Below are 13965 nucleotides of genomic sequence, written 5' to 3'. Positions count from 1 at the left end.
AAATGCCAAATACATTCCCAACTTCCTATCTATGATATGCAAGCATGTTAATGAAGTTCAAAAGGTAACTGCAATATCATACCTGGCAGAGCCTGTTCAGACAGTACATTGTCAATTTAACACATCACATGGATGCCATCAGCAAAGCTGAAGACCTTATCTTCAATAGAGTTAATGAATTAACAGTATACAAATACTAAGTCTGACTCTCAAGCTAGTGTGAATATTATCACCTTATGCATCTTATTCAGTATTTAGTCAGGAAATTAGCACAATGGCTTGCAGATCAGCTAAGGTAAGGTCACCTCTTACAATAGTTTGATATATCATGCATTGGTATTATCTGTCTTGAATATTAATACGGTTGAACTTAAAAACCAAGGAGTACAATCATATTGCTGGAAGCATAACAAACCCCACCTCCCCCCTACAGTCAGAGAGAAAAAAGAAGAGCAGGTGTGTGAGCAAATTTCATAGAAGTGTAAAAGTAACAGGATAGTCATAGCGGGGAATTTCAACATCCCCAGCATTAGCTGTAGTCATCAAAGTGTGAAAAGCTTTGAAGAAGTGACATATTTAAGAAGTGTTCAACACCGTTAGTAGAAGGCCCCATAAGAAAGTGATAGTACTGGACTTAACATAAGGTTATGAAGCTGGGCAAGTGGTTAAAGTATTAGTAAATCATAAGATTGGCAATTGTTATGGATTAGGGTGAAGGTGGCCTAAAACCTAAGTCTTAAACTGGGAGAAGACCAATTATAGCAAGATCAGCTATGATTTGGCAGAGTGGACTGGGAGCAGATATTTTTAGATAAATTTGTATCAGGGCAATGGGACACTGTGAAAAAAAAATAGGGGGAGTACATGCTGACATCTTCCAATAAAGGTGAAGGATAGGACCAACAAATCTAGTGTACTCTGAATAAGAAGGGAAGTAATGGATTGGAAAAAATAAGAGGAGATTATGCCACATAGACAGAGCTCAAAACTGTAGAAGACATATAGGAAGTATAGATTATGTAAGGTAAATTTAAAAAGGAACTTCTGAAAGCAAAAAGGGGAATGAAAGGATAGTACTCGGTAAAATAAAGAAAAATGAAAAGTTATTTTACAAATGCATTAAGGGTAAAAGGATAAGGAAAGAAAACAATAGGGCCCAGTAAGGACCATGTTAGTAACTTGTGTGTAAAGCTGGAGTATGTAGGTAGGGTTCTAAATGAATACTTTGTGTCAGTGTTCACTAGTGAGAGGGGTGACATAGGTAGAAAAGTTAGAGAGAAGGCCTGTGATATACTGAAAGAAATTAGCAGCTTGGGAGAATGTTCTGAATCATTCAGCAGGACTAACAAGATACATAACTGAAAAATGTGTTGCTGGAAAAGCGCAGCAGGTCAGGCAGCATCAAAGGACCAGGAGAATTGACATTTCAGGCATAAGTCCTTCGTCAGGAATGAAGAAGGGCTTACGCCGAAACGTCGATTCTCCTGGTCCTTTGATGCTTCCTGACCTGCTGCGCTTTTCCAGCAACACATTTTTCAGTTCTGATTTCCAGCATCTGCAGTCCTCACTTTCTCCTAACAAGATACATATACAGGGTTAAATGAAATGTATCCCATGATTTGAGTGAGATAATGGAGAAAATAGCAGGGGCGCTGGTAATGATTTTCAAAATATGAAGAATTCCCACAGCAATGTATTCAGATGAAGGTGATTGACCTCCAACAACCACAACTATCTTCCTTTTTGCTCGATAAGATGCAAATTAAAGAAGTGTTTTTCTCTGATTACCTTTGACTTTAGTTTTACTGCAGTTCCTATATGCCATACTTGGTCAAATACTGCCTTGAGATTAGAGGCAGTCATTCTCACATCCTCCTTTGAGTTCAGTTTGTTTTTGCATTCATGTCTTTCATGAATGTTGGAAGCAGAGATTGTTGAATGGATAAAGAGAACTAAAATAACTTTGGTATACAATAGCAACACTGAAGTGGACAATCATAACCATAGTACAGTTAAAAGCCCATTGTGTTATGTAAGATGACTTGAAACTTTGCATTACCTTAACAATTACATTGAGCCCCGTATTGAATGCAGAATGCAAGGCTGAAGGTTTTGAAAGTATCTTCCACTGGAAGTGATAAATTGAAGACACAACCTGTTCTCCTTCTGAGGCATCCATCATCATTGAACCTATGTATTTCACTCAATTCCATGTGATATTAAGAGGTGGCAGAGTGTGCTGCTATAGCAGAAATTATAATCCTCAAGAACATCGCGATATTGTTAAAACTCCAAAACGAGCTATGACTCTCATCAGGCGGTTCCCGTATTACTATTACATTGACATTTGCTTATGAAAGTGGAAAGTTGCCCAATTATCAAACAGAATAGAAAGTCATAAAACTATCCAATTTTGACCGACTGCTTACGGTCATCAACAAAATAATTGTAGCTGTCATTAACAGCACTACCGAAGTAGTAGATATTCACCATTAACTTGGTGGGAGACAGTGAGGCCTACAGATGCTGGAAATCTGAATTGAGACTGTGTTGCTGGAAAAGCACAGCAGGTCAGCCAGCATCCGAGGAGCAGGAAAATCAACAGTTTGGGCCGAAGCCCTTTATCAACAATTCTGATGAAGGGTTCTGGCCTGAAATGTTGATTTTCCTGCTCCTTGGATGCTGCCTGACCTGCTGTGCTTTTCCAGCAACATACTCTCAGCCATCAACCTGGTCCCTAATGTTCAGTTCTGTTTCCATAAGCACTATTTAGCTTCATTGCCATTTGCCCAAACCTTGGCATAAATGTCTCAATCCAAAAAGGAGATAAGAGTGACTGTTTTTTATGTCGAGGGAGCATTTGACTAAGCATGGCATCAGGGACCTCTAGTAAGCTTGAAGTCAGTAGGAATCTGGTGAAACTCTCAACTGACTAGAGAAATACCGAGCAGAAGAAATGATAGTTGTGGTTATTGTAGGTCACCCAGTCCAGGCTGTGACTTTGATGAAGAGGTTTTTCAGGGCAGTATTCTCCATCAAATAATGTTCAGTTGCTTTAGGAATAAGTTTCCATCCATAGAGATGTTCACTGTCAATTATACCACGCTTAGTTTCAATAGCAACTCCTCCATAATGTTCCAGACTGGCACTCAGAAAGGCTTAGACAACATTTGGGCTTGGACTGATAAGTGAGGCCATGAATGTTTCAGCAAGTATCTCTGTAAACAAATAACTGAAGCACCTTTGTTTGACAGTTACTACCATTGTCAACGTTGAAATTGTCAACCTGACCATCCTATGGATTATGGATTGGGAACTGAACTAGTCCAGTCGTATAAATATTGCATTTGCAAGAAATTTCGATGCTGAGAATCCTGCAGCAAATTCTACTGGGTTCTTCAAAAGATTTCTAGCACCTACATGGCACAAATCAACAGTGTGATAGCATATTGCCCATGTACCAACATGAGTTTAGCACTAACAACAGCCCAGACACTCAAAATCCAGGACAAAGCAGCCCATTTGACTGGCACCACATCTTTTAACATTCACTTCCTCTGTAACCAATACACAGTGGCATCAGTATGTACCAGCTACAAGGTATTTTGCAGCAATTTACCAATGAATTTGATAGACCTTTGAAACTCATAGTCTCCAGAAGGCTAAAGACAGCAGAATGACTAGGACCTTCCAAAGCAGTGACAGTTCCATCTCAAAAAGCAAAAGTATAACATGCATGGGAATATCATCACCACTTTAACATTCTCCTGGAAGTCACACACTAGCCTGACTTAGAGCTAAACTGCCATTGCTTATCTGTTGCATAATGAAAATCCTCAAACTGACTTTGTAATAGCTTGAAACATTTATCCATGCACTATAGTGGAATGATTATAGATAGGCAGCATGGTTTTGTTAGAGGGAAATCATGTCTCACAAACTTGATCTTATTTTTGAGGAAGTAACCAAAATGATTGACGAGGGAAGAGAGGTAGCTGCTGTTTACTTGGACTTTAGTAAAGTCTGTGACAAGGATCCACATGGTAGACTAATTAGTAAAGTTTGACCACATGGGATTCTGGGAGACCTTGCCAATTGGATACAAAAGTGGTTTTATGCAGGAGACTAAAAGTGAGGGTTGTTACCAATGGTGTTCCACAGAGATTGGTGCTAGGTCCACTTTTGTTTGTCATTTATATGAATGATTTAGATGAGAATATTGAAGGCCTGATGAGTAGGTTTACAGATGACATCAAAATTGATGGTATGGTGGACAGTGAAGTAAATTACGTAAGATTACAAAGAGATCTCGATCAGTTGGGTCAATGGGCTGAGGAGTGGCAGATGGAGTTGAATTTGAGATGTATTGCATCTTGGTAAAACAAACAAGGACAAGACTTATAAAATTTAAACTAGAACCTTGGGTAGTGCTGTAGAACTGAGAGACCTGGGGTTCAGGTACATAATTCTTTGAAATTTGCATCACATGTAGACAGGATGGTTAAGAAAGCATTTAGCATGCTTACCTTAATTGTTCAGGCTTTAGAGTAGAGGAGTTTGGATGTCTTGTTGAGGTTGTACAGAATGTTGGTGAGGTCTCTTCTGGAGTATTGTGTCCAGTTCTGTTTGATCAGAGTCGAGACTGTGTTGCTGGAAAAGCACAGCAGGTCAGCCAGCATCTGAGGAGCAGGAAAATCTACGTTTTGGGCCGGAGCCCTTTATCATCAATTCTGATGAAGGGTTCTGGCCTGAAAAGTCGATTTTCCTGCTCCTCAGATGCTGCCTGACTCTATGACTCCGGTGATTCAGGAACGTTGGCCACCACCACCTTCTCAGCATGAATTGGAATGGTTGGGTAAATGCTGGTTTTGTCAGTCATGCCCAGTTGCTGTGAATAAATATGAAAAAAGCAAACTTATCATGGTGAAAACAGTGCAGGAGACAGAGAGAGAGAGAGGGAGAGAGAACCTGCACAGTTGCTACCTTTTCTGTTTGAATTTGTGTATCGCTGGACATCAGAGTGCATCTGGGAATATTAACAAACAGTGAAATTCAACTAATCTTGGAGGAACTGTTGGGCGAAGTTCACAGCACAGAATCAGATAAGTTAATTGTTATTTTAAGTCTGTCCAAGAGAAAGGCTGCAGTAGTGAATATAGTGGATTCTTTCTTGATGATATGTTTTTGGAGATATGTCTCTTGATTAAACTTAAAATATAAGACATAGCTATTAATTTAACCTGGGGCAGTGTTTGTAGAGGAATAAGACGGTGTTATTTTCTGGCTCTGTAGGTTGTAAAGGAGCAAAAATGGCCTTTGCAGTGATATGTACTTCTTGTCAGATGTGGGAGTTTAAAGAAAGTTTAAGGGTTACTATGGATTATATCTGCCATAAATGCTGTTGGATGCGAAGCTAATCAGATCGAGTGGATTGGTTGGAGAGACAGATAGAAGTGATGAGGAATTTGCAACAGCAACTGTATGTGATGGATGGCAGTAACATGAAGAGGGGAAGTCTCAGATAGAGTCACATTGATGGGTTAACTCCAGGAAGGGTGAGAGAGGTCGGCACCTCGAGCAGGAGTCTTTTGTGGATATATCCATTTCAAACAGGTATGCTGTTTTGGAAAATGTAGGGGGTGATGGATTCTCAGGGGAACGTAACATGAACAGCCAACGAGGGATATGTCGGCTTCCAAGAGATCAATTGTGTTAGGGGATTCTGTAGTCATAGGTACAGACAGATGTTTCTGTGACCAGCAGAGATAAAGCAGAACAGTGTGTTGTTTCCCTGGTGCCAGGATCAAGGCTGTCTCAGAGAGGGTGCAGAATGTTCTCACGAGGGAGAGGGGCCAGCAGGAGGTTATTGTCTACATGGAGCCAATGACATTAGAAGGGAAAAGGTTGAGATTCTTAAGGGAGATTACAGGGAGTTAGGCAGAAATTTAAAAAGGTAGTCCTCAAGGGTAGTAATATCTGGATTACTCCCAGTGCTATGAGCTAGTGAGGGCAGGAATAGGAGTTTGCAGCAGATGAATGCATGGCTGAGGAGCTGGTGTATGGGAGAAGGATTCACATTTTTGGATCATTGGAATCTCTTTTGAGGTAGAAGTGACCTATACAAGAAGAATGGATTGCACCTAAATTGAAAGGGGACTAATGTACTGGCAGGGAAATTTGCTAGAACTGCTTGGGAGGATTTAAACTAGTAAGGTGGGGGGTGAGACCCAGGGAGATAGGGAGGAAAGAGATCGATCTGAGATGGGTACAGCTGAGAACAGAAGTGAATCAAACAGTCAGGACAGGCAGAGACAAGGTAGGACTAATAAATTAAACTGCATTTATTTGAATGCAAGGTGCCTAACAGGGAAGGCAGATGAACTCAGGGCATGGTTAGGAACATGAGACTGGGATATCATAGCAATTACGGAAACATGGCTCAGGGATGGGCAGGACAGGCAGCTTAATGTTCCAAGATACAAATGCTACAGGAAGGATAGAAAGGGAGGCAAGAGAGGAGGGGAAGTGACATTTTTGATAAAGGGTAGCATTACAGCTGTGCTGAGGGAGGATATTCCCAGAAATACATCCAGGGCAGTTATTTGGGTAGAACTGAGAAATAAGAAAGGGATGATCACCTTATTGGGATTGTATTATAGACCCCCCTAATAGTCAGAGGGAAATTGAGAAACAAACTTGTAAGGAGATCTCAGCTATCTGTAAGAATAATAGGGTAGTTATGGTAGGGGATTTTAACTTTCCAAACATCGACTGGGACTGCCATAGTGTTAAAGGTTTAGATGGAGAAGAATCTCTTAAGTGTGTACAAGACAATTTTCTGATTCAGTATGTGGATGTACCTACTAGAGAAGGTGCAAAACTTGAGCTACTCTTAGGAAATAAGGCAGGGCAGGTGACTGAGGTGTCAGTGGGGCCAGTGGCCATAATTCTATTCATTTTAAAGTCGTGATGGTAAAGGACCAGATCTAAAAGTTGAAGTTCTAAATTGGAGAAAGGCCAATTTTGACGATGTTAGACAATAACTTTCAAAAGCTGATTGGAGGCAGATGTTTGCAGGTAAAGGGACGGCTGGAAAATGGGAAGCCTTCAGAAATGAGATAGCAAGAATCCAGAGAAAGTATATTCCTGTCAGGGTGAAAGGAAAGATTGGTAGGCATACGGAATGCTTGATGACTAAAGAAATTGAGGGTTTGGTTAAGAAAAAGAAGGAAGCATATGTCAGATGCAGACAGGATAGATCGAGTGAATCCTTAGAAGAGTATAAAGAATACTTAAGAGGGAAATCAGGAGGGCAAAATAGGGACATAAGATAGCTTTGGCAAATAGAATTGAAGAGAATCCAAAGAGTTTTTACAAATATATTAAGGACGAAAGAGTAACTAGGAAGAGAATAGGGCCCCTCAAAGATCAGCAAGGTGGCCTTTGTATGGAGCCACAGAAAATGGGGGGAGATACTAAATGAATATTTTGCATCAGTATTTACTATGGAAAAGGATATGGAAGATATAGACTGTAGGGAAATAGATGGTGACATCTTGCAAAATATTCAGATTACAGAGGAGGAAGTGCTGAATGTCTTGAAACAGTTAAAAGTGGATAAATCCCCAGGACCTGATCAGGTGTACCTGAGAACTCCGTGGGAAGCGAGAGAAGTGATTGCTGGGTCTCTTGCTGAGATTTTGGATCATCGATAGTCACAGGTGAGGTGCCGGAAGAGTGGAGGTTGGCAAACATGGTACCACTGTTTAAGAAGGGCGGTAAAGACAAGCCATGGAACTATAGACTGGTGAGCCTGACCTCGGTGGTGGACAAGTTGTTGGAGGGAATCCTGAGGGACAGGATGTACATGTATTTGGTAGGGCAACGACTGATTAGGGATAGTCAACATGTCTTTGTGCATGGGAAATCATGTCTCACAAACTTGATTGAGTTTTTTGAAGAAGTAACAAAGAAGATTGATGAGGGCAGAGCTGTAGATGTGATCTAGATGGACTTCAGTAAGGTGTTCGACAAAGTTCCCCATGGGAGACTGATTAGCAAGGTTAGATCTCATGGAATACAGGGAGAACTAACCATTTGGATACAGAACTGGCTCAAAGGTGGTGGTGGAGGGTTGTTTTTCAAACTGGAGGCCTGTGACCAAGGATCAGTGCTGGGCCCTCTACTTTTTGTCATTTACATAAATAAATTGGATGCGAGCATAAGAGGTACAGTTAGTAAGTTTGCAGATGACACCAAATTTGGAGCTGTAGTGGACAGCGAAGAGGGTTACCTCAGATTACAACAGGATCTGGACCAGATGGGCCAATGGGCTGAGAAGTGGCAGATGGAGTTCAATTTAGATAAATGCAAGATGCTGCATTTTGGGAAAGCAAATCTTAGCATGACTAATACACTTAATGGTAAAGTCCTAGGAAGTGTTGCTGAACAAAGTGACCTTGGAGTGCATGTACATAGCTCCTTGAAAGTGGAGTCGCAGGTAGATAGGACAGTGAAGAAGGCGTTTGTTATGCTCTCCTTTATTGGTCAGAATATTGAGTACAGGAGTTGGGAGGTCATGTTGCGGCTATCCAGGACATTGGTTTGGCCACTGTTGGAATATTGCATGCAATTCTGGTTTCCTTCCTATTCGAAAGATATTGTGAAACTTGAAAGGGTTCAGAAAAGATTTACAATGATGTTGCCAGGGTTGGAGGATCTGAGCTACAGGGAGAGTCTGAACAGGATGAGGCTGTTTTCCCTGGAGCGTCGGATGCTGAGGGGTGACCTTATTGAGGTTTACAAAATTATGAGGGGCATGGATAGGATAAATAGACAAAGTCTTTTCCCTGGGGTCGGGGAGTCCAGAACTAGAGGGCATAGGTTTAGGGTGAGAGGGAAAAGATATAAAAGAGATCTAAGGGGCAGCTTTTTCATGCAGAGGGTGGTACATGTATGGAATGAGCTGCCAGAGGATGTGGTGGAGGCTGGTACAATTGCAACATTTAAGAGGCATTTGGATGGTTAAATGAATAGGAAGGGTTTGGAGCGATATGGGCCGGTTGCTGGCAGGTGGGACTAGATTGGGTTGGGATATCTGGTCAGCATGGATGGGTTGGACCGAAGGGTCTGTTTCCATGCTATGACTCTATGACTCTATTTACATACATTTGAGTTGAAATCAAACTGTGCAATATGCGACTCCTTTGTGACATTTTAAAAATACATTTGCAAATCCATTCATTACAATTATAAAGCAATAGAGAAAAATTCTTATAAATGCATGGAAATATTGCTTACCAATATCATATGTTGTAATTTTACTTAAATTTTAAATTATGACAAAGCATGCAAAGTCAGAAAAATTGAAAATATAAACACAAGAAATATTACACCAAATTTATTTTGATGGATGATTAAAATGTTTTTGATATGAAAAGTGTTTATGTTGCCCACAAACAATATTTTATATTCAACGTGAGTATTTTTAAGTTAAATTTATATTCATTTAATGCCTCTGAAAGGAGTAAGATCTACTCTCAAACTCCATTGCCCATTTCTTATGTCACACCAAATCCTGCATATCCATTATTAATCCGCTTGCTGATCTGCATTAGCTCCTAATCCAGGAGCACCATGGTTTTAGCATTTTTATTCTTGGTTTCTAAAGCTTTTTTGGTCTCACCGTTCTCTCTCTCTCTAAATTCTTGCAGGTCTGTAAGCCTCTGGAATCTCTGTGCAATTGCCATTTTCCATTGCTGCCTGTCCTTTAAGTATCATCCTTAAAGTTCTGGAAATTCTTTCCCAAACCTCTCTGGCCCATTGCCTTTCTTTGCAGCTTTCAAATGCTCATGAAAATCTACTTTTTTCACTGAGTTTTTGCTCACTTGTCATAATACCTCATTAGCAAATCTTGTTTGCTATACATTTGTTAGATTAGACTAGATTAAAATAGATTCCCTACAGTGTGTAAACAGGTCCTTCAGACCAATATGTCATGGGATATATTGCAAACTAAATGCAAGTTGTTGGTTTTATAGCTAGGGTGACTATTTTCCTCTACTCACATAGAGTCATAGAGCCATAGAGATGTACAGCATGGAAACAGATCCTACGGTCCAACATGTCCATGCCGACCAAATACCCCAACCCAATCTAGTCCCACCTGTCAGCACGTGGCCCATATCCCTCCAAACCCTTCCTATTCATTTAACCATCCAAATGCCTCTTAAATGTTGCATTTGTATCAGCCGCCACCACTTCCTCTGGCAGCTCATTCCATACTCGTACCACCCTCTGTGTGAAAAAGTTGCTCCTTAAGTCTCTTTTATATCTTTCCCCTCTCATCCTAAACCTATGTCCTCTATTTCTGGACTACCTGACCCCAGGGAAAAGACTTTGCCTATTTACTCTATCCATCCCCCTCATAATTTTGTCGACATCTGTAAGGTCACCCCTCAGCCTCCAACGCTCCAGGGAAAACAGCCCCAGCCAGTTCAGCATCTCCCTGCAGCTCAAATCCTCCAACCCTGGCAACATCTTTGTAAATCTTTTCTGAACCCTTTCAAGTTTCACAACATCTTTCCGATAGGAAGGAGACCAGATTTGCGCGCAATATTCCAACAGTGGCCTAACCATAGCCTGCATTTTGCAGGCTCTGAATATTTTCAGTGTGAACTACTTTCAATATTTTATTAGGAGCCTAATAGTACCTACAAGAAACAAAATGTCCAAAGAAAACAATAACTTTTAGCGCATTTACATTAGGAATCAAAAATAAGCCAATGAGTAGAAATAAAATAACCTGGCCACCCAAAAGAAATGATAATGGCCTTATTCATCACGCTTATAATATCCTACTTCATCAATCCAGTGTATTCTTTCTTGCGTTCAGAACTCTGACTGCTATTTTCTATCACTGGTAGATGGCACTGCAGCTCCAGAAAGATTATATGGGATATCTGTATAATTGTTGTTATTTAAAGATGTATTCAGGCATCTCATGTCAACATAAGGAAACATATTCAATGCTCTAACTGTGACATACTTATGTTCCAGTTATTTCCTACACCTGTCTTTTCCTCCCCTATGTTTCTTCTACAGTAGAGAGAAACATTGATCGCTTTTATTTTTAGCACTGTCCATAATGCATACTTAATGCGACCTTAGTTCCGCTACCTATGTCTCTCATTAGCTAAAAAAGAACAAAAGGTTTTACCAAGGCCTGCTGTGCAGTTACTTGTGGAAAGGAAATGGACTGTCCTTCAGGGAGAGAAGCAAAAGGAGAAAAAAGAATCTGCACTTGTGTTGTCTCTTCGATGTTCTTTGGGTAATTCAAAACACTTGAAAACCAATTAAGGACTTTAGCAGGACTGTAGTCACTGGTGTAATGAAATGTAACATTTGTATGTTGCAGGTTCACATAAACAACAATGCAATAAGAAACCATTTAATTTAAATGATGCTGCTTGATGAATTGCTCATCTATCCTTAAAATTTGTGCAGTTAATTATGAAAAATCAGAACAGTGTGACCTGCATAATATTAAAAACATTGTTATTGCTACCTTTTTCTTGTATTTTGAGATAAAGGAGGAAATTATTGGATGAACTGGAAACGGGGCAGTCGCACCCTGATAACAATCTAATCAAGAACAGCTTGTGATGGAGCATTCTACTGGAGGATCTGTTTTAGGTGATAGGTGGGCTTTGACTTACTTGTAGGGGTCCTATAATGTGAATGGGACTGCAATTGTGTTCTTGGGAGACAGTGGGGGTTGGTAAATATATTGCTCAGTTTTAATCTACAGCAGTAGCAAAGGGGAACAAAAGGCTGAATTTGAAGATTATTTCCCTGGTACAAGATGGAGTCGAGTTCACTATGGGGTGCTGCCAACTTTGGTAGCTAGGTTCCACTCAAGTATTGCATTGAATAATCTTTGTTGTGAGATCTACCTAGTTTGGCACCTACAACTCACCAAAATTAATCAGACTCCTGTTGGCACTGTCTTTTCAACCGCTATCAACCTAATAATTAAAACTGACACCTAAGTATTTCATTAGTGTATCATGAACTGGAAGAAATCTTTGGTCTGTCCAAAAGTCCATAAGATACAGAAGCAAAAGTAAGCTATTCAACCCATAGAGGCTGCTATACTATTCAATGAGATCATGGCTGATCTAATAATCCTCAACTTCAATTTATTGCCCTTTTTCCCATAATCCTTGATTACCTTACTGATTAAAATCTGCCAATCTCAGCCTTGAATATATTTAATGATCCAACTTCAACAGCCCTTTGTGGTAAAGAATTCCACAGATTCACACCCGTCTGAGAGAAGAAATTCCCTCTTTCTCTGTCTTAAATGTGCAATCCTTTATTCTTGGATTATGCGCTCTGGTCTGAGCTCTCCCACAAGGAGAAACAACTATCTGCATCTAATCTCTCAGGACAGCTCAGAATCTTGTCGATTTCAATGATGTTGCATCCCAGTTTTCTATTTTCCAACATGTACAGACTCAACTTACTCCACCTCTCCTCATAGGAGAAAGTGAGGACTGCAGATGCTGGAGATCAGAGCTGAAAATGTGTTGCTGGAAAAGCGCAGGAGGTCAGGCAGCTTCCAAGGAACAGGAGAATCGACGTTTTGGGCATGAACCCTTCTTCAGGAAGTTGCCTTCCTGGAGAAGGGCTCATGCCCGAAACGTCGATTCTCCTGCTCCTTGGATGCTGACTGACCTGCTGCGCTTTTCCAGCAACACATTTTCAGCTCTCCTCATAAGAAAGTTCATCCATATGAGCATGGTGATCTGTCTTTGGACTGCCTGTAATACTGGTATGTCTTTCCTTAGATAAAGGACTTAAAATTGTTCACAGTATTCCAGCTGTGTTTTAGCTAGTGCCTTGTACAATTTTTACAAAGTATTACTGTTTCCATATAAAGTAAAACAAAGAATTGCAAATCCCGGAGATCTGAAACATACAAGAACAGAAATTGCTGGAGAAACTTAGCAGCATCTGTGGTGTTAAAACAGATGTAATTTTTGGCTCCAGTAGTCCTTCTGTTCTGAAGAAAGGTCACTGGATTTGAAACATTAACTCTGTTTCTCCCCACAGATGCTACTGGACCTGCTGAATTTCTCTCCACTTCTATCTCCCATTTCTTTGAATTGAATTGAATTGAATTTATTGTCATGTGTACCGAGGCACAGTTAAAAGCTTTGTCTTTTGAGCAATACAGGCAGAGCACAGAGTTAAGTAGCATTGATAAGGAAATAATAGGTAAACAGCAGGAAAAACCAAAAGACACAGGTACAGGTGAATGTTAAGACTTTGTGAGTCCATTCAGTATTCTAAGAACAATAGTGTGGAAAATGTTTCAAAACTGGCTGGTGTATTTGTTCAGGCTTCTGTATCATCTCTCTAATGGTAAAAGTTGTAGAAAAACATTGCCAGGGTGGGATGGATCTTTAAGAATGCTGGCGGCCTTTCCTTGACAGTTGGCCTGGTAGATGGATTCAAGAGATGGGAGGTTGACCTTTGTGATTGCCCAGGCCGAGTTCACCACTCTCTGTAACTGTCTCCAATCTTGAATTGTACAGTTGCCATACCAGGTAGTGATACATCCAGACAGAATGCTCTCAATGGCACACCTGTAAAAGTTAACAAAAGTATTCGCCGTCATGCCAAATTTCCTCAGTTGTCTGAGGAAGAAGAGATGTTGTTGGACCTTTGTAACCAGTGCATCCACATAAAATGTCCAAGAAAGCTTGTTACAAAGAACAAAGAACAAAGAAAATTTACAGGCCAAGAACAGGCCCTTCAGCCATCCAAGCCTGAGCCAATCAAAATGTCCTGTCTAAACCTGTCAGTCAATTCCTAAGCATCTGTATCCCTCTGCTCCCCACCTAGTGGGTGGCATGGTGGCTACCTCACTGCTGCCTCACAGCGCCAGAGACCTGGGTT

Source organism: Chiloscyllium punctatum, chromosome 5, assembly GCF_047496795.1.
Source record: "Chiloscyllium punctatum isolate Juve2018m chromosome 5, sChiPun1.3, whole genome shotgun sequence".
Taxonomy (NCBI): Eukaryota; Metazoa; Chordata; class Chondrichthyes; order Orectolobiformes; family Hemiscylliidae; genus Chiloscyllium; species Chiloscyllium punctatum.
This window is presented reverse-complemented; position numbering follows the sequence as displayed.